This window comes from Sphaerodactylus townsendi, linkage group LG06, assembly GCF_021028975.2.
Source record: "Sphaerodactylus townsendi isolate TG3544 linkage group LG06, MPM_Stown_v2.3, whole genome shotgun sequence".
Taxonomy (NCBI): domain Eukaryota; kingdom Metazoa; phylum Chordata; class Lepidosauria; order Squamata; family Sphaerodactylidae; genus Sphaerodactylus; species Sphaerodactylus townsendi.
Window position 1 is genome coordinate 20,895,728 of NC_059430.1, and position 19,605 is coordinate 20,915,332.

The window sequence follows — 19,605 nt, forward strand, 5'->3', positions numbered from 1 at the left end:
TTTCTCCTAGCTGCTACAGCACTATGCCAGCGTGCCACAAAAAGTCATTTACTTACTTAACGAAAAGCTCCTGTAAGGCCCTAATAGGTATCCACAGAAGAGGCTGCTTCTGCGCCTCTGCATGAATCACTTTGCCTTTGTCAATGGCTTCTGCAAAGGGATAGCCATTCTGCAGGCGAGATTGACCCGTTCAGTCATTCCCATTAAAAAGACACAGCAAAATTACCACCCTCAGAGAAGTCTGCATGAGTCACTGGATTCCCTCCTTCTACCTAGGACAGGGGTAGGGAACCTGCAGCTCTCCAGATGTTCAGGAACTACAATTCCCATCAGCCCCTACCAGCATGGCCAATTGGCCATGCTGACAGAGGCTGATGGGAATTGTAGTTCCTGAACATCTGGAGAGCCGCAGGTTCCCTACCCCTGACCTAGGAGGTATACTCAGAAGACTGATTCCCTCACAGGGGAGAGCTTTTAGCTTGGCAGGTAACTCACTCTTCCGCAGCCTTACATACACAAATCCAAATGAAGTAGGAAGTGAGGTATTCTTCTACTTTTTGAACCAGGAAAAATGGAGTCCCTCAGCTCCTGACGTTCTTCAGTCTGTTTAAGCATACAATTTGCATTATAAGACAGGGATGCAAGGAATAGAACAAATTACATCCCGTAACTTTCTGTTCTCCTAGAAGTAGTGCGTGGTTAACATCATGCTCCCTTGCCTCCTTCAAGGAGGTTTTCTGGCCAAAAAATAAAAATAAAAAAATGCTTGAATGGCATCTTGGCATGGAAATTTATGGCTATGGCCTAGTATGTTAAACATTGCTGTATTTCACAAGGTGTTAAGCTCTTCCTCAAAGACACAGGTCATAGGTTGTTTGACTGCAGTGTGTATGGGTTTTTTTTCTTCCCCTGCGTATCTGTCCCACAGCCAAAGAGAAAAAGGAAAGGTTTTCAGCTTGGACGAGAGGCAGGCCGTTTGAGGCTATCCAGGGTACCCAGTAGTCCTCAGAACACCGGTAGCAGCTGCTTTTTCAGTCCTCCAGTTCGTTTTGGCATGTGCTGGCAATTGCTCAAGAAATAATATTTGCAATGCTTCAACCAAAACCATACCCTCTGCATGGTAGTTGTGAGTTGACATGTAGAGCACACTATAGGCAAGAAATTATTTCTTAGCCTCATAACAAGGGACCAAGCATTCACATTTCTCACCTAAGCTACTTGGCATTCTGTGACATCACAGTTACTCAACCAATGACTGATAGGAAAGTGGTCTCAGTGGTAGGCAAGAGACAGCCGGGTTGGGTTTTTTAAAAAAACCTGTTACATAAAAGATTCATTCACCGTACAGCAAGAGGGAAAGTACAGCTTTGTGACATGCCCCATATAGGGAAAATATGCAATTTTTGCCAGTTTTCAGAGAGAGTTAGAGAAACAATGCCTGAGGTGATCGATGCTGCTTGTCTGTTTTCCCACAGTAGCCCTTAGCCAGTGACGGCCCTTGTGCTCTGGTGCCTAAATTTAATTTCACAAAGGAACAGTTATGCTGTAAGCATCCTCGTCCACAGGTCAGGGCTCGGGGGAGCCGCTTGCCAGATACGAGGGACGTTCAAGGGAAAGACAGAATGGCTTAGATGGAAAAATGAGGGCGCTGTTTTTCAGAGTCGATTCATTCCTCAAGTTCAGTGAGCTGATTTTTCAAGGCTTCCTTTCTCCTCCGGCACTAGTCGAAGAGCTGAGCCAGCGGATGAATTTCTTGGTGGAACGCAGAAGATTTTTTGTGAAGAATTATTTGGCCTTGGGGAGGGGGGGGGGGAGGGTCGGAAGAATCATAGCCAGAGGGCCTTTGTGGATTACAAGGGGAAGAGCAGGAATCCCCAAATTGTGCCAAGAGAAATCAGTATACTAAATACTTAAGGATTTCTGAGAGTCAAAATGTCCTCATCGGGAACAACCTGCTGTACTTTGCCACCTCTCCAGGGGCCTCTGCTAGAGTTGGTAATCCTGCATTTATCTCTGCACAGAAAGTAATTGGATCATTGCTTCGCTCCTGATATTGACCTACTATCGAACCCCACACTCATACAGAAACACGAGAGGCAGGAGTGGATGGGTAATTCTGGCTGTTTACATGTGCAAAAGTAAACTTTTTCAGATAGACTATACCTCCAGTTTTAACTTGCAAAAAAGGTAACCGATAAAGCTGCCTGGTATCGAGCCAAGCCATTGATTCGTCTAGCTCAATATTGTTTACCCTGGCAGGCAGATGTCTCCAGGGTCGCTGGCAGAAAAAAAATCCTCTGCCACTTTCATTCACGATAAGATCCTTTCACCAGAGATGCTGAGAACCGTAAGCATGCAAATCCGCTCTGCTGTTAAGCCACGGCTGCCCCTCTTCTGTAAGTGTCTTTGGTCCTGTTGAAAGAAACCCATAATCAAAATGTCACCAGGCTATTAAGCTCCCTGGGTGACTTGTATAAGTTGCATCCTTTCCACTCAACCTGTCCCGTGAAAATAAATGCTCTGGCAGTGACGTCTTAACTGAGCCAGTGGTTTTCTCAAGGGGGCAGTAGGACAAACAAACCCTGCCTAGATCCTTCCACAGAGTTGTTCCTTTTCCTTTGGAGGACAGCAGACTAATCACTTTGGGGAGCCGTGTGGCACACAGTACTTCCTGAATCAGTTTTCCTTCTTTGGGGAATGGTGAAATGGGGTTCTGACCAGCCACTGGTGAGCTCAAAAGTCTCCTAGCAGACGGGGGAAGTTCACACATTCCAGAGCCACAAAGTTTGTTGTGCGACCTTGTGTTCACCATGCAGAGCAATAAAGCTCAATACTTTTTTAGATTGAAGATACCATAAAAGAAGAATCTGACTGGCTAGGGGAGCAAAGGAAATCTAGATTGGGTGGGGGGGAAGACAGAGTAGAGAGAAATTGGTGATTTGTCCATTTGATAAGATAATTAATAGGGAAGACAGAAGAAGAAGAAGAAGAAGAAGAAGAAGAAGAAGAAGAAGAAGAAGAAGAAGAAGAAGAAGAAGAAGAAGAAGAAGAAGAAGAAGAAAAGGAGGAGGAGGAGGAGGAGGAGGAGGAGGAGGAGGAGGACACGTACACCTGCTCTTAACCACTACGCCACTGCTGGGTAGCATGGAAAGTGTCAAGGGTTCAGCTTCTCTCTCTCTTTTGCCATCAAGTCATATATGACTTACGGTTTCCCCATGTGGTTTTCAGAGCAAGAGACATTCAGAGGTGGTTTGTCGTTGGCTGCCTCAGCTTCATGCCCCTGGTATTTCTTGGAAGTTTCCCATCCAAATACTTGCCAGGGTCGAGGCTGAGTGAGTGACTGGTCCGAGGTCACACAGCAAGTTTCTATGGCAGAATGAGTATTCAAACTTTGGTTTTCTGGGTCTTTGTTCAGCACCTTAACCATTCTTCCTGGGACTTTAATGATACAAGTGCTGGGAGTCTGGAGGCCGGCAGAACTGGACAGTCCAAAAGCAGCTCAGCCCGAGAAAATCTGACAAGCCTTTTTATGCTGCATCCAGTTCCAGATGTTGCACTGTTAAGAAGAATGTGAGCAAACTGGAGCAGGTGCCCAGGAGTCAACAAAAATGTTCCGGGGTCTGGGAAAGGATCCTATGAGAAAAGGGTGAAGGAACTGGGGATGTTTAGCGAGCAGAGCAGAAATGGTTGAGTTGGATTTATAGCCCTCTTTTCTCTACCACAAGGAATCTCAAGGCATCTTACAAACTTCTTTTCCATTGCTCTCCCCACAATAGACACCTTGTGAGGTAGGTGGGGCTGAGAGAGTTCTGAACGAACTGTAATTAGCCCAAGGTCACCTAGCAGGCTTCATGTATAGGAGTGGGGAAACAAATCCAGTTCACCAGATAAAGAGTCTGCAGCACATGTGGAGGAGTGGGGAATCAAACCCAGTTCTCCAGATTAGAGTCCCCTGCTCTTAACCACTACGCTACACTAATGTGGGTGGGTATGGTTGCTCTCTTCAAATACCCAAAAGGCTGTTATAAAGAACAGTGGTTCCCAACCTTGGGCTATGCACCAGAGCTTTATGAAGGTGCACACAAAAAATTGTGTAATGGGTTTGCTAATATGGGGGTACAATTTTAAGGAAATGTGTTGCCAAGAGGTGCATGAGAGAGAAAAAGATTGGGAACCAGTGGTGTAGAAGAAAGCAAAGACTTGGTCTCTGTTGCTCCAGAGAACAAGATTAGATATGTTGGGATTTCAGATTCACATGGAGATAAGCTTCCGATGAAAAAGAGCAGCTTGACAATAGAATAGTTCCTTCGTGGGAAGATCAAGCTGTCCTTTTGCTGGAAGTCTCCAAGCAGAGATTGGGATGCTCTAGCGTTGGATTGTTGGGTTTGGATGATCTGCAAGGATCTTCCTAACACTATATTATTTAACTGGGTGGAACTGCATTGTCTCCTGACGTCTACTGAACGTGGCATCTTCTAACCATTGATAGTGAAGGAAATATGGGGCAGAAAGCCTTCGCTCTTCTTCTTCATCAAGCCGACTTGCTAATGCAGACAGTTTTGGTATCTGGGCCCTATTTTGAAAGTCTCCAGTTCAAGATCTTGGATGTTATTTAAATTTCTCTCTGTCGACATTTTCTATCCCATGTTTATAAAATTATGCATGGGGTAGAAAATGTTGGCAAAGAGAAATTTTTCTCTCTTTCTCACAATTCTAGAACCAGGGGGCATGCATTGAAAAGGCTGGGGGGGAGGATTAGGACTAATAAAATGAAACATTTCTTCACGCAACGTGTGATTGGTGTTTGGAATATGCTGCCAAAGGAGGTGGTGATGGCTACTAACCTGGAGAGCTTTAAAAGGGGCTTGGACAGATTTATGGAGGAGAAGTCGGTGTATGGCTACCAATCTTGATCCTCCTTGATCTGAGGTTGCAAATGCCTGAGCAGAGCAAGTGCTCAGGGGAGCAGCAGCAGCAGAAGGCCATTGCTTTCACATCCTGCATGTGAGCTCCCAAAGGCACCTGGTGTGCCACTGCAAGTAGCAGAGTGCCGGACTAGATGGACTCTGGTCTGATCCAGCAGGCTCTTTCTTATGTTCTTAAAGGAGCCTGGGATAGAGGCACTGTTCAATGTTATAGTTGATACTGCTATAAGGAGGGCCATATTATCCATAAGGCTGAAGCCTAGGAGCCCCACCGGGACTAGGGAACCATCATTTATTTAATTTTTTGGTGAGGCAGTGTTACCAGCACCTAGGGCTTCGTGTTGACTGAGTGAGCATGTTTGGAGGCTGAGAGTCAATTGGAAGGCACACTTGTAGCCGGCTGAGGTTTGTTTTGAGTCCGTGGGGAAGGGGAGAGGAGGACAGGGGGTCGATAGTTGTGATGTCATGCTGCCTCCTCCCTTATTACACCTCCATGAGCAATAGTCTAGCCTCCATGACCTTGATCACATGTGTGTAAGTAAAATCATGAGCAGAATTCTTCAGGAGACCCTCAAAATGGATATAGGGCTACGTACGGCAGTCTAGTCCCTACCGTAACAGGGCCAGGTTGTCATCTGTAGTGGGGTGAAAGACTGAAGTGCCGGAAGGGACCTGAAGTACCTGAAAACCTAGTTGGCCAGCCGTGGGTTAATGCAGTCCTGGCTACAAACTGGCAACGTAGAAAATAGACCACCGGTCAATCCTCGAAGCTGTGTGAAGAACCATCAGAAAAATGGGCTTCCGTGTTTGATTATTAGCATGGGAAGCGGTGGTTTGATTGGACTGCAGTCTTCTCCCTCGCTGGAAATTTAAACTACAAGCCGGTTTGCGCCTTTAAGTGAAGCGATGGGGCTGATAGTGTGAAGGAGTTCACGCAAAGATTGACAACTTCTGCCTCGGAGAAGAAATGTTTGCAGCCTTTATCACTTCCTGTTGAATTATTGTCGGAACAATGTTTGCTTACTGCCAGAACAATTCGACATATGGGATTACAGATTGAGAAAGTACTGGATTCATTAACAAGCCGGATATCGCCACCGGCACAGAAATGCCCGGGTTCAAGCAACTCTGAACTCCGTGTCCCTCTTCCTATCTTGAATTGACCCAGAAGCTCGCACTTAGACCTTTCAAATCCCCTTTCCCCACACAGATCCCCTAAAACATTTTCAGCCCCCCCCTCCCCTTTAAAATTATGTATGTCTGCATTTACTTGCTCATTTACTTGATGCTTTGAAGTCCCCCCCCCCCCAAATAAAAGAACAGAGAAATGCTGCAAATCAGCAGGCAAGGGCGAGGGGGTTGAGTGAGCTCAGAAAATGGCACTGAGGAAACAGAGGGCGTTTCCCCACTCTCCACGATCCCCCCATGCCGCGCGCCCGGGCGTCCCCACGACCCCGTGCTCTGCGCGGGGTCATCAAAAGGCGCCATTTACAAGAGCGCCAGGGATGCCGTGCGCTGAGGGGGCGCCACAGCGGCAGCGTCAAGGCGGCTGCACTGTCGCCGCCCCTGTCGTGGGGAGTGCCGGTGGACCCCGCGCTACTTAAGAAGAGTAGCGCAGGGCTTAAGGTAAGTGGGGAAAGGCCCAGAGACTTGGAAAACATAGTCCATAGATGGCACAGCAACTGAGGACATTTTCAAAACTTTTCTGCTGGAAATAAAACTTTTGGAGGTAAAAGCAATGCGGAACTCCGTGGAGGAAGCGTTTTATTTCCTGTCTCGAAACATTTTAAAAGGTTTGTGCGGGAAGGGCAAGTGATAAGGGGAGCAACAGCATTAAAAAGTGGAAAGGCAGCTAGCGTATTTAACCCTGCGATCTTTTCAAACGACGGTTGATGTGTTTCCTCCATAGAATTCAGTGCGCAGGGCAAACATGAACTTAAAACAACTTCTCAAAATTAGAATTGCTCACCTATCATCCACTGAAATGTTATGCTCTATACCCTATTATAAAAAGGTTTTACTCAGTTGTACTGAACAACAATTCCAAATGTGTTAATGGGAAAAAAGGATCACTTATAAAAAGCCTTTGGTGCTTTTCCAGTTAAAGACTTCTCCATCAAGTCATTAGTACATTTTAAAAGGTTCTATTCAAGCACCTGCTTTGTTTAAAAATTGTAAATCCCTGATTAGACCTCTCAGTCCAGTACTTGAAAGGGTAGAACAAATGGAAGAAGCGGCGAACAAAATTGTGAATAAATTCTCTGAATTACCTTTTCTGGTTCAAAGGGTGGTGTTTGAAAGTCTCCGTGGGCTTGAATGTACTTCTATAGAACAAGCTATAACAGCTCCCAAGGTATAGCAATTCCTTGTTCGATTGGGTGTAAGGCTGCCTATTCGGCTGTTCAGCTTGTGAAATCGGGTCCAAATGAAATGGCTGATGATACTGTTACTGATCTAATCATCTTTGGCCAAGATCTTTCTGACTCATCACCCTCTTCAAACAAGGAAATGAATTTCTCCACTGAATCAACACTAGTACCTCCATTGCAAGTACCCTCTAACATCTATCCTAAAATCCAATTATACAAATATGTCCTAATCCGAACCTTCGCAGTGGCATAAATCCGGCTCCTAGTTTCAACGATACAGCCTCAAAAACTCCAGAGGATCTGAAATCCGGTAAAATCAAGTACCCAATAAATGGGTGCATCAGTTCGGATGGAACAGGTTCTTTGGGTCAGGCAGTGGCCCTTTCTGAGCGCAACTTTTAAAAAATGTTTCCAGGTAGGAAATAAAATGTTTCCACTATGGAGTTCTGCATTATTCCCCCCCCCCCTTTGGTTTTGGAAATGTTTTATTTCCAGCCTGAAAATTGTTTTTCTGAAGCCCCCTTTAATTATTATTTTGGTTTGAAACATTTTAAAGCAATCTTCTCTCTGTGCAATCATTTTTTAAACGTTCGATCTTTCCCACACCTCTGTGCCCTAGTTCAATTTTCTTCTTGGTGCCACTTTCCCCCGTTCCTGTTCTGATTTTTTGCCCTTGCTCTCTTCCCCTCGCATTTTCTCTTACGCGTGGACCTGTGATTACCTGAAGCGCCGATTTTCTTCCTGCCTTTTCTTTTCCGCACAGGAAAATATAGTAAACCCACAATTACTTCAGAGAATCAAAGGCTCATTCCCGCACATGCAGAGTAATGCACTTTCAAACTGCTTTCAGTGCTCTTTGAAGCTGTGCGGAATAGCAAGATCCACTTGCAAACAGTTGTGAAAGTGGTTTGAAAATGCATTATTTTGTGTGTGCGGAAGGGGCCTAAGAGTCTGCGAAGCATAGTTTCTTCGAATAACCCAGAAAAAGAGTAGAAACACCCTCACAGCAGGCATGAATCATTTGAAAGGAAACACCCTCACAGACTGCATGCAAACATCATGTATAGAAAATGTTCTGCAAACGTTTTACGTGACTTGTGCAGCAAGGGTCTTTATCAAACAAGCACTCTTTGGAAGACATGAAGCTACCACCGTTGTGCTGGACGTTTCTGATGCATTGTCAGCTAGACGGCTCAGATTTGTCGGAGGGACCTTTCGGTCTCTTTCAGTTCAGTTCATCCATCTACTGGACCCTGAGTGACCCAGTGTGCCTCAGGCACTGAGATGTGCCACGGAACACCTTGAGCATCATCAGAATCTTCTCCAGAAACCCCCCAAAATGTGTTGAGACCTTTAAATCTGTTGCACTCAAACTGTACCTGTGATAAATAAATTCAAGAAATGGAGGGAGGGGGATGGGTGGCTGTTCTTAGCCTAGTTAAATTTCAGACTGAACTAATCCCAAATACAAGAACCCGGAGTCTTCATGGATTCCCGTAGTTCCCTCTGCTTCAGTTAAATATTAAGATTCTCGTGGCACTCCTGACGACCTTTTGAGGGCAGAGTCCACAGAGACTCTTTATTATTTACCTTCCCTTTGCTGTAATCTTACATTACCCAGACTCCCAATATATATATATATATATATATATTCCTCCTTCCGGTCCCTCACATGGTGCCTCTTCCAAGCGCTAAGCTGAAAGCAAAGTAAACTAGAATGGCAAACATGGTTGGATGTCTTTTACACTGTTCCTCTATCAGGAGGTAGAAGGAGGAGGAAGAAATGTTTACGTTCGGCTTGTCTACTTTTTGATAAAGGTTGTCTATGAGATTAGACCTCAGCAATCTGTGATAAAATGCTTTTTTAAATCTTTTAGCAACCTTTGCTGTCAATAAAAAATTGGTTTATGAATGCACATTTTGCCCAGATATCTTGGCCTTGTTCAGATGCTGATGGTTTCAAATGTGGCCATAAAAACACCCCCATTCAGGGAACTTGTCATTTTTTTTAAATTACTAAACAAGAAATAAAATGTTTAATAGGGAGTCATGGCTGAATGGAACCTCCATGTCCACAGGCAGTGTGCCCTCTGAATACCAGTTACGGGGCTAACCTGTGAGCATATTGTGTATTGCCAATATTCCTTACCAGACTGGTCTTTTCCTATATAGGCCTTTTTGTGTATAGGTGGAGTATGTGTGGGACTTGGGAAGTTTGTAAAGCTTTGACCAAGTTCAACAGATAGCCTGCCTCCGCTTTTGTCTGTTCATCTGTTCATGCTTCCAACACTGGCTTGCAACACACCCTTTTTCCAGCTAGTTGTGTCTCTATATCACAATGTGTTGCTGTGTGACATTGGGACTTAATTCTGAAGTTCCCACATCCTGTCTGCCCCTTCCTGTCTGCCCCTTATTGTACCTGACCCATCATTACCTTCCCCAGGAACAGAACGTTTGGCTCCGTGTTCGCAGAAAGCCGGGGCAGCCTCCTTTTCCCATAAGTCATAAACATCGCAAGGAACACATTCCCTATTGAGCAACTCTTGTTTATTTTCCCAGTGAGCGTTTTCAAACACCCGTCAGCCTTTCGTGGACGTCTGGGTTTTTAAAATTTCGTTTTTACCACAACCTCTCGGAGAGCGTGCAGTTGTGGGATGTAGGAATGGTGTGGATCAGACCAGGACCGTCCAGAACGACGTTACTTTTCCCTTCAGCCGTCGACCAGATGCTTCACAAGCTGCATCTTCCAAGTTCCGTCTCTCCCACTAGCTGGAATTCAGTCAGGATGTTCAAATAGGGTTGCCAACTGCAGATTGGGAAATTCCTGGAGATTTGGGGATACTGTCTTGGGAAGATAGAGTTTCAGGAAGAGAGGGACCTTTGGGGGTATAATGCCATAGAATCCACCCCCTCCCCCCCCAAAAAAAAACCCAGCCATTTTTCACAGAGGAACTGATAGCTGTACTCTGGGAAGGAGTTAAAAATTTTATGGGAGATCTCCAGGCCTCACCTGGAGGTTAGTAACCCTGTGTTCAGAACGCCCCCTTTTCTTCTGTTTTGGGTTTCCATGTTGTTGCCCATGAATTGGCATGTAATAATCTTTTTGCACCTGTTGCCATTGTTCTGTTGAACCAGTTGTCCATTTCAGTGGTGGGATTCAAACATTTTAGTAACAGGTTCCCATGGTGGTGGGATTCAAACTGTGGCGTAGTGCCAATGGGGCTGGGCGGGGCACAGTGGGGGCGTGGCTGGGCATTCCTGGGGCGGGGCATTCCTGGGCAGGCTGTGGCAAGTACGCAGCCGCTGCACCGGTCCTTGGGCGGGAAATGAATGCACCCAGGCGCAGGCTGCCACGCACGCCGGTGCACCTCCTGCCAGACTGCTTCAAGTTCTGCGCGCTGCTGCTGAGAGGAGGGGTGTAACTAAGGAAAAAATCACATGGCAAAATCACCAATTAGTAACCCCCTCTCAGCACACTCTGGAACCTGTGAGAACCTGCTGGATACCACCTCTGGTCCATTTCCCTGGTAATTGTCTTCACTGGGGAGATAACCACAGTTTCACCTCGAATGGGAATCTACCTCAGTCGAAACTTAGAACACTCAAATTGAAATCCACAGAAATTCATTAACATTCATACCACAGAGACACACTGCCTCAGGATATGGGGGTGTTTGTTTAGCTATCGTGGTTAATAGATTCTCCATTAATATCTTGTTTGTTTTTTAACCACCTGAACACATGACTATCACCACATCTGATGCTAGTAAATTGCATAATTTAATTATGGGCTGTCTATAGAACTGTTTCACTTGCCTGACCTGAACGTCCTCCACTTCTAGTAACATTTCATAGCGGTCTGTTATGATGGAGCTTTGAAAAAAAAAACCACTTGGAAAATCTTTTTTTTAAATAAAACTTCCCTGTTTCCCTGAATATAAGACATCCCCTGAAAATAAGACGTAGTAGAGGTTTTGCTGAAGATGATTCTACGGCATATACCCAACTGAGGTACTTCCCCTCTCCAAGCCCTCCCCAGGCTGTATCCTCCAAACCTTTAGGGATTTCCCCAATCTGGAGTTGGCAACCCATATAATGCCCAGTTGCTTATTATTCTTGAGCCTTCCCTGTAAATTCCTCCCCAAATACTTCAGTCCAGTGTGCAGTCAAAGCCCAGGGGAGCCCTCTGGCCTGCAAGGCTGATCTTCATGCAGACAGAGGTGTCCAACTCTGGCGCTTCAGATGTTCATGATGTTCATGGACTACAATTCCCATCATCCCTGCTGGCATGGCCAATTGGGCTGATGGGAATTGTAGTCCATGAACATCTGAAGCGCCAGAGTTGGACACCCCCTGATATAGAAGGTGAGCATTACAAACCGCACGAGTCCATAGTCTAAGCAAGGGCTGATTCAGGATGAATTTGAATTAGCGGGGGGGATCTCATTGGTTTTGAAAGCTATATATCCGTGTTTAAGATGCTTTTGATTTTGCATTAGACTACGCAAGCCATGAGTTCAAATTACATTTAAAAAATGATTTCTCCCTTGCAGGGCAAAAAATGAGCCATGAAAACGAGATTGGACATCTGGGTGAACATTGGCATAGTGTGTGTAATGGCGCCATCTGGTGGGGCCCATGGTTCAGGGCATTGCAGAGTCAATTTTTTCCTGGTTCCAGTGACTCATTAGGGTTTTATCTTTATAAATATAATGTCAAAAACGGCAAGCCGCACTTAGCAGCTACATTAGTCAAACTAGGAATATTTTTTTAATTTACTCTGTAAGATGAACGAGCTAAACTTTCATGAATCTTTACTAAATTAAGTCATTCCTTCTGGCTTTTGTTTAGCAAAAGGACCTCTCTGAAGTGCTCAGAAACACCTTCTGATAATTTCGGTCTTGTTTTTAAGCCAATTTCCATGTCAAACAAAAGAGTGGTTTATTTTACTTAAAAGCTGGCGTTTATTTTTTGGACAGCCACGTCCACAACACTCGATCGCCCTTGGCAGCTCGGATCTTCAAAGCAACTTCTTAGGAACAGAAATGGAAGCTCTTGAGAATTATTTCCCCTCCCCCCACCTCAATAAGGAAAACCAGTCATTATCTTTCTTTAGTTATCCCTAAAGTCTACAACTAATGCCACTTAGGGAAAAAAAACATAAAGTTAATTTGAGGCTCACTGTAACATGTACATAAGAACATTAAGAACTAGCCTGCTGGATCAGACCAGAGTCCATCTAGTCCAGCACTCTGCTACTCACAGTGGCCCACCAGGTGCCTTTGAGAGCTCACCTGCAGGATGTGAAAGCAATGGCCTGCTGCTGCTGCTGCTCCTGAGCACCTGGTCTGCTAAGGCATTTGCAATCTGAGATCAAGGAGGATCAAGATTGGTAGCCATAGATTGTAAACCAGTTACAAACAATAAAGGAAAACGTACACATTGTCCAAGACCAAAAGATTGTTTCAGGTGGGTACCTGATTCATCGAGTTGCAATGAGTCAGAAGCAACTTGATGGCACTTAACACACATGCGCCCGCGCATACACACACACAACTAGTTTAGAACAAAATTAGCATTTGATAGTATCTTAAAAACCAACAAAATTTCCAGTGTGTAAGCTTTTCGTGGGTCAAAAATTACATCATCAGATACCAGGAAGCATTGAAATTCATCAGCTCTTATATCCAGGACAGTTGGAATCAGGATTCGGGGGTATGATACAAAGAACAATTGTGGTGTGGTAAACCTGTTGCAGTAGGTAGTGTAATGTACAAGGGGCAGTATTGGGCAATTAGAGGGAATAGTGGGAACATGACTTTCAAATGTCCTTCCTTGTCTGTCCCAAACTGATATTCTTAGGGCAACATCCTCCTTCTTCTTGGAAGTCACTCTTCTACTCTCTCTCACTGCTTTCAGCTAGTTATGTATTTAGGGGACTATCTCTGACCCTTTCCACACAAATCCCCAAACAATATGCAAAATGTTTTCAATAGCCCCCCCTCCCCCCCGGTTTGTTCGCACTCACCGTCTTGAAACGATTTCTGACTGCCATTTTGTGATCATTCTGGATTTTAAAAAATTATCTGTGGATCCAGTGCTACGTCACTTCAAAGCCTCATACTGCGACTCTTCTAGACGGTGTACACAAGGCTTTGAAGATTTGACCCCCTCAAAAAATAAATGACTGTAAAGATGACAAAAATAAACCAATGTGCCGACGAAGCGAGCTCAGAAAATGGCACTGAGGAGGGAGTCCAGGGAGTGCAGAGAGGTGTGGGAAACATTTTTAAAAGACACACGCACAGCATGTCAAAACGTTTTGAAAATGTTTCAACAAAAGAATCGCTAAAATAGTGAATTCATTTAAAACGTTTTGAGGCTAAAAATAAAACATTTGGGGGGAACCATGCAGAACACTGGGGAGACAAGCAGGGTATGAATAAGTAAATGGATGTTCCATTTTGGTGTTAAAAAGGAAGCCTTCATACTATAGACAGCAGGTAGTGGTGGAAGGTGCTGTCAAGCAGAGGCGGACCTGCAGTGGGGACATCCAGGGCAGCTCACCCTGGGCGCCGCCATTGCAATCATGTGTCAGGGGCGGGGTGGGGCATGCCGGGGCTGGAGGGGGCGCACAGGCAGTTCACATCCCGGGCGCTGTTTTCCGTTCCTTCTTCACTGTCATCAAGTCACAGCTGACTTGTGGCTACCTCATATGTTTTTCAAGGCAAGAGACGTTCAGAGGTGGTTTGCCATTGCCCACCTCTGCATGGGCTGGGGGAGTTCTGAAAGAACTGTGACTGGCCCAAGGTCACCCAGCAGGCTTCATGCGGAGAAGCGGGGAATCGAACACAGTTCTCCAGATTACAGTCTGCCGCTTTTAAACACTCGACCGCACTAGCTCTGTAGATACCCTGTTTCCCCGAAAATAAGACATCCCCTGAAAATAAGACGTAGTAGAGGTTTTGCTGAAGTGCTAAATATAAAGCATCCCCTGAAAGTAAGAGATAGCAAAGTTTTTGTTGGGAAGCATGCCCGTCGACCAGAGCATGCAGATGTGGAGCTGAAAAATAAGACATCCCCTGAAAATAAGACATAGCGCATCTTTGGGAGCAAAAATTAATATAAGACGCTGTCTTATTTTCGGGGAAACACGGTAGTAAGACGTGTGCATAAATACACAGGGATTCTCTCATCCTAGCACAGGTAATTGAGTATCTGTGTCAGTGGTGTTAGAAGAATAGGCTTGTGAGCAGGATCTAGCAGCAAGCCTTTTTCAGAAGACGTCTTAAAAGCTTAGCTGCTCAGAGCTTGCGTGTGCATTTATAGTCACACCCATGCGGGACTCTCCCTTGTTCGTTTGATCGCTCCTGTCCCCGCTAGCAAACGCTTTTCAGATTCTCCATCAGCCCACTCTGTAATCGCGTCTCGCTGGCACCCGCTCCCCTCTCGCCCACTGAAGGCCCACATCTGGTACGCGATTCAAGTGCTGAATAAAGACAGTTGTCATTATTTTTTCCCCGTTTCCCAGCCCTGTTCCAGCTAGCTGTTTCAACTCATCAATTTGTAATCATCTGGATTTTAAGAATTGAAAGATCTATAAAGACAAAGGGGGGGGGATCTCGCTAAACTCAATATATAATTTAAAAGGGGGGGGATGAGCCTCATTATTCATCAGTAATTCCTTCCATCTGCAACACTTGAAATGAAAGGAAATGTTATTTTTTAAAGAATTGTTTTGCAACCGATTCTTCTATTTTTTGTTCTTATTTGTGTATGTGGTGGGGGGGGAGCGTTCTGTGAATATTAAGGGTGGCTAATTGTAGCGACATTGTGTTGGGATGTTGCAAGTGTCCATCACAACTCAGTTATAAAAGAGTTAACTGTGTGTATGTAAACAAGTTGCTGAAATGACGGTTTGTGACCAGATCTATTGATTGGCTACTGGTCGGTCAGACACCCGTTGCTTACATGTTAGTGAGTACGTATATCTGAAGATATAAAGTTAACTCTGCTTCTTTGTTTGAGCAGACTTCGACACCACCACCAGCACGAGCACCAGACAGCAGATAGGTAGCAAGATGTAACCAAGCATACAGTAATGTAGATGTGTAACAGGAAAGAAAGGATTTCTTATTTTATCTCCATGTAACCCTCCCTTATATTTTATTTATTTATTTATTATTTAGACTTTTATACCGCCCCATCCCCGAGGGGCTCCGGGCGGTGTACAACATAAAATCCCAATACAGGTATAAATATAATTACTAAGACCTTTAAAACAGCAGTAAAAATAATAAGAGGCGTCCAACAAACCCCAATTTTAAATCCTCCCCTAAGCGGGAGGGAACGGCGAGTCCCATTAGATGGAAGAGGGCTCGGATGTTAAGAGCCAAAAAAACTAACTTATAGTTAATAAACTCATTTATAAAAAGCAACTGAGAATCTGTCTCTTCTGTTCTACTCTGCTAATTTTATATATACTCACACACACACACCCAACACATTTCCTGTCCCACAGAAAATTCCTAACCATTGACTCTATCTTTTCATCTCCAAATGGGATAAGAGTCTCAAGATCTTCCATAACTGGAAGAAAAGGGCACTCTCTCCCCCCCCCCACCCCCCGTCGTCCCAAAATAACCCATATAGTTCTGCCTAAATTTATCCAACTGAAGGTGGAGAAAATACTGTTCAGCTATGGGGGAGCTGATTGATTGTATCCCCATGTGCTGTGATACTAACACACAGCACAGAATTTCAAAACATCAAGGCCTTTATTTATTTGTTACGGATGGAACCGCCCGAGTCATTTGTTCAACCCCCTGCCAATGTATAAATGACCAGTATATTGTCACCAACTAGCAACTATTCAATTGATGGGCTATTGTGGGCTTTCTGGGCTGTAGTCTGGTAGTTTTAGCACCCAGCATCTCACCCACGTGCAGAGTCATGTCACGATACATAAGAAAAGCCTTGCTGGATCGGGGTTCCTCTAGACCCGCATCCCATCTCAAACAGTGGCCAACCAGGCACTATGGAGGGCCAATAACAGGGCATAGAAGCCAAGACCCTTCTTGTGTGTGCCAGTATTCAGAAGTATACTGCATCTCATTATTGAGGTTCTTTTTAGTCACCACAGCTAGTAGCCACTAATACACTTGTCCCTTTTTAAGCTGTCTATTCTTGTGGCTGTTATGACATCCTTTTGAATGTACATACCACTGAGTCAGGCTGGTTTCCCTTTGCTGGTGTTTTGGTTTGGTGTTTTGGTTTGGAGGTGGTAAGACCACCTCCTGTCCCTTCGTTTGGGGCCTTGACCCTGGCTAAAATTTCAAAGGTACAATGAAGCCATGTTTCCAATAAACTAATCCCTGATTCCAGACGGTGTGTATAAAATACCAGACTAGACAAAAAGCTATACTTTGGTTTATATTGATTTGTTTGGGTACGTATACCCTGCTTTTCTCCCCAAACCAGCTCGCAATGTCATTTTCCCTCGGTCCATTTTTATTCTCTCTACAACCCTGAGAGCTAGGTTTGAGTCCAGTAGCGCCTTAGAAACCAGCATGATTTTTTGGGTTATAAACATCTGAGAGCGAAAGCTCCCTTTGCTGGAATATCTCTCGTCAGAGTGAATCTGGAAAGCTCATACCCCCAGAATGGTGCTGGTCTCTTCGATACTACTGGACTCAAGCCTAGCTCTTCTACTGCAGACCAACGCTACTACTCCGTGAAACAACCCAGAGAGTAGCCCAAGGTCACCCAGTATACCACCACAGCAAAGGTTGGATTCTACTCCAGTGCTTTAACCACTATACCTTGCCAGCTTTTTGAGAACCAGGAAGTTGGAAGAGCAATAGGGTAAGCTTTGTTCAGGGCACTGAAGAAGAGAAGAGTTTGGATTTATACCCCGCCTTTCTCTCCGGTAAGGAGACGCAAGGTGGCTTACAAAGTCCTTTTTCCCTTCCTCTCCTCACAATAGACATCTTATGAGGCAGGTGGGACTGAGAGTTCTGAGAGAACTGTGACTAGTCCAAGGTCATCCAGCAGGAATGTAGGAGTGCGGAAACAAATCTGGTTCACCAGATTAGAGTCCATCTGCTCTTAACCACTGCACAACCGTGGCTCTCTATTGTGGGTATTTCTTTCCTCCACTTTCAAGCTACCATAATGCTGAATAACTCCACACAGGCTGCCAGGATTCTGTGTGGTAATCCTAGGATACAAATGTGATTTTTTCAAAAGTGGAATAATAAACAATGTTTTCCAAATAATGTAGATCACAGTGGTGGCGTGCATGAGATTGCGGGGGGGGGGGAGGGGGGACCGAAAAACCTCCCAGTGAAGCCTGCAAAGTAGCCAACAACCATTTTTTCACATGCAATGCAAGAACCCCGGTCTTCTTTCCCACATGTCGTGTCAAGCGAGCGTCTGGAACATGCTCTCGTTCCTGCTTAATCTTTGGGTGAAAATCCCCATGGAGACTTTCTGAGGAATTTGAAGTGACCCGTTATTTCCACAGCAACTGTTGGCATGTGCCCCTTGAGCCTTTGGGGAAGTTAAAGGGGAAGGCGGGGCGGAGAAGAGAAGGAGCCGTGTTTACTTTTAATTTTGTTTTAAGACTCTTGGCTGGGGAGTTCATGATGTGACCTGGAAACTGTATCCCCTCATGATTTATGGCTGTGCCTGTTATTCTAGAAAGGCCACAGACGAGCCAGTCGCAGCTGCCGGCCTGCTTTTCCTTTCTGTTCGCACATTGCGTGTGAATGTCCTGTGGTCCTTCTTAATTGTTCCTCCTCCTTTCTTTTCTTTTTCTCCCCTTTTGCAGAGGTCTTGAGTACTGGAACATATAGAATGGTTAATGTAGACATCCATTGTGCACCTGTGTGGGGGGTAAATCAGGTGGTGCCGGAAAATGCCGCCAAGTTGCAGCCAACCTGTAGCAACCTCATAGGGTTTTTCAGGCAAGAGACAAACAGAGGCCCCTTCTGCACAGGCCAATAAACGCAGGCTAAGCACAGTATAAAACCCGTGTTGGGGGGAACTTCACATGGATCCCGATCCTAATGCGAGTCCGCTCCGCGTTTCCCCCCCAACCCCGGTTTTTCAAGAATTGCACTATCAGCGATTCTTTAGTTTTAATGTGGATCGCAGTTGGAGCCAAGCACACTGCTGCACCAAGAAGTCCATTACTTTGCTGCGTGTCCCTTTTTTTCCTCAGTCCCTGCCTCTGCTGCATAGCTACGGAGAAGCACAGGGACAACAGCATGGCTGTGAAGGTTCATGCCTGCCTGACTTTGTAGCTACACAGCGGAGGGAGGGGAGTGAAAAAAACCCACGCCTCCATGCGAAAAAGTGATGGAAACCCACATTGCTTCCGCAGACTCGGTTCACTGCTTGCATCGAGGCATTAGAATGCCCCAAAGGCAACGCAGGTTGCTTAACCTCCCGATTGCAACTTGCTGTACTTTGCCCGTGTGGAAGGGGCCAGAGATAAGTTGCCATTGCCTGCCTCTGCACATCAACCCTGGACTTCCTTAGTGGTCTTCCATCCAAGTGCTAACCAGGGCCAACCCTACTTAGCTTCTGAGGGCCAATAAGGACAAGACTGGGCCATCCTGGTCAGGGCAAGGACATTATAACTATCTATTGCCATTATCTGCCAGGTGAAGGGAAATGGCATCAATTTGCAGCCAACTTATAGCAACCCAGTCAGACTTTCAAAGCAAGAGATGAACAGAGGTGGTTCGCCATGGCCTTTCTCGGCTCAGCAACCCTAGACTTCCTCAATAGTTTCCCAACCAAGCACTAACCTGGGCCAGGTCTGCTTAGCTTCCGAGATCTCATAAGTTCGAGCTAGCCTGGGACATCTGAGTCAAGTCACTCACTGGCTACGTCTGAGCCAGTGGTTCTCAACCTGTGGGTTGGGACCCCTTTGGGGGTCAAACAACCTTTTCACAGGGGTCACCTAAGACTCTCTGCATCAATGTTCTCCATCTGTAAAATGGATGAATGTTAGGGTTGGGGGTCACCACAACTTGAGGAACTGTATTAAAGGGTTGCGGCATTAGGAAGGTTGAGAACCACTGGTCTAGGCAGCCTTATAGGAAGTAACTTCTCAGATCTTCACATTGTTATGCAAAAAAAGTGAGGCTGGAGGACAACTGGGCCCATAACCTTTGAAGGATAGAAGCTTTATGGAATGGTGCACAATTCTGAACATGAAATGATTTCACATCTGGGAAGGACAATGGGGATGGGGGAGGTTTCATGGAGGAGTTGCACTTTGGTGAGATGTGTTGGTATGG

General features: G+C 45.3%; 1 protein-coding gene across 1 annotated transcript in view; it reads left to right on the plus strand.

Annotated features, from left to right (window-relative positions):
* PDE3A (phosphodiesterase 3A) overlaps positions 1-19,605 on the plus strand; it is a 324,658-nt gene that overhangs the window by 259,888 nt on the left and 45,165 nt on the right. The gene's annotated exons all lie outside the window — the stretch shown is intronic.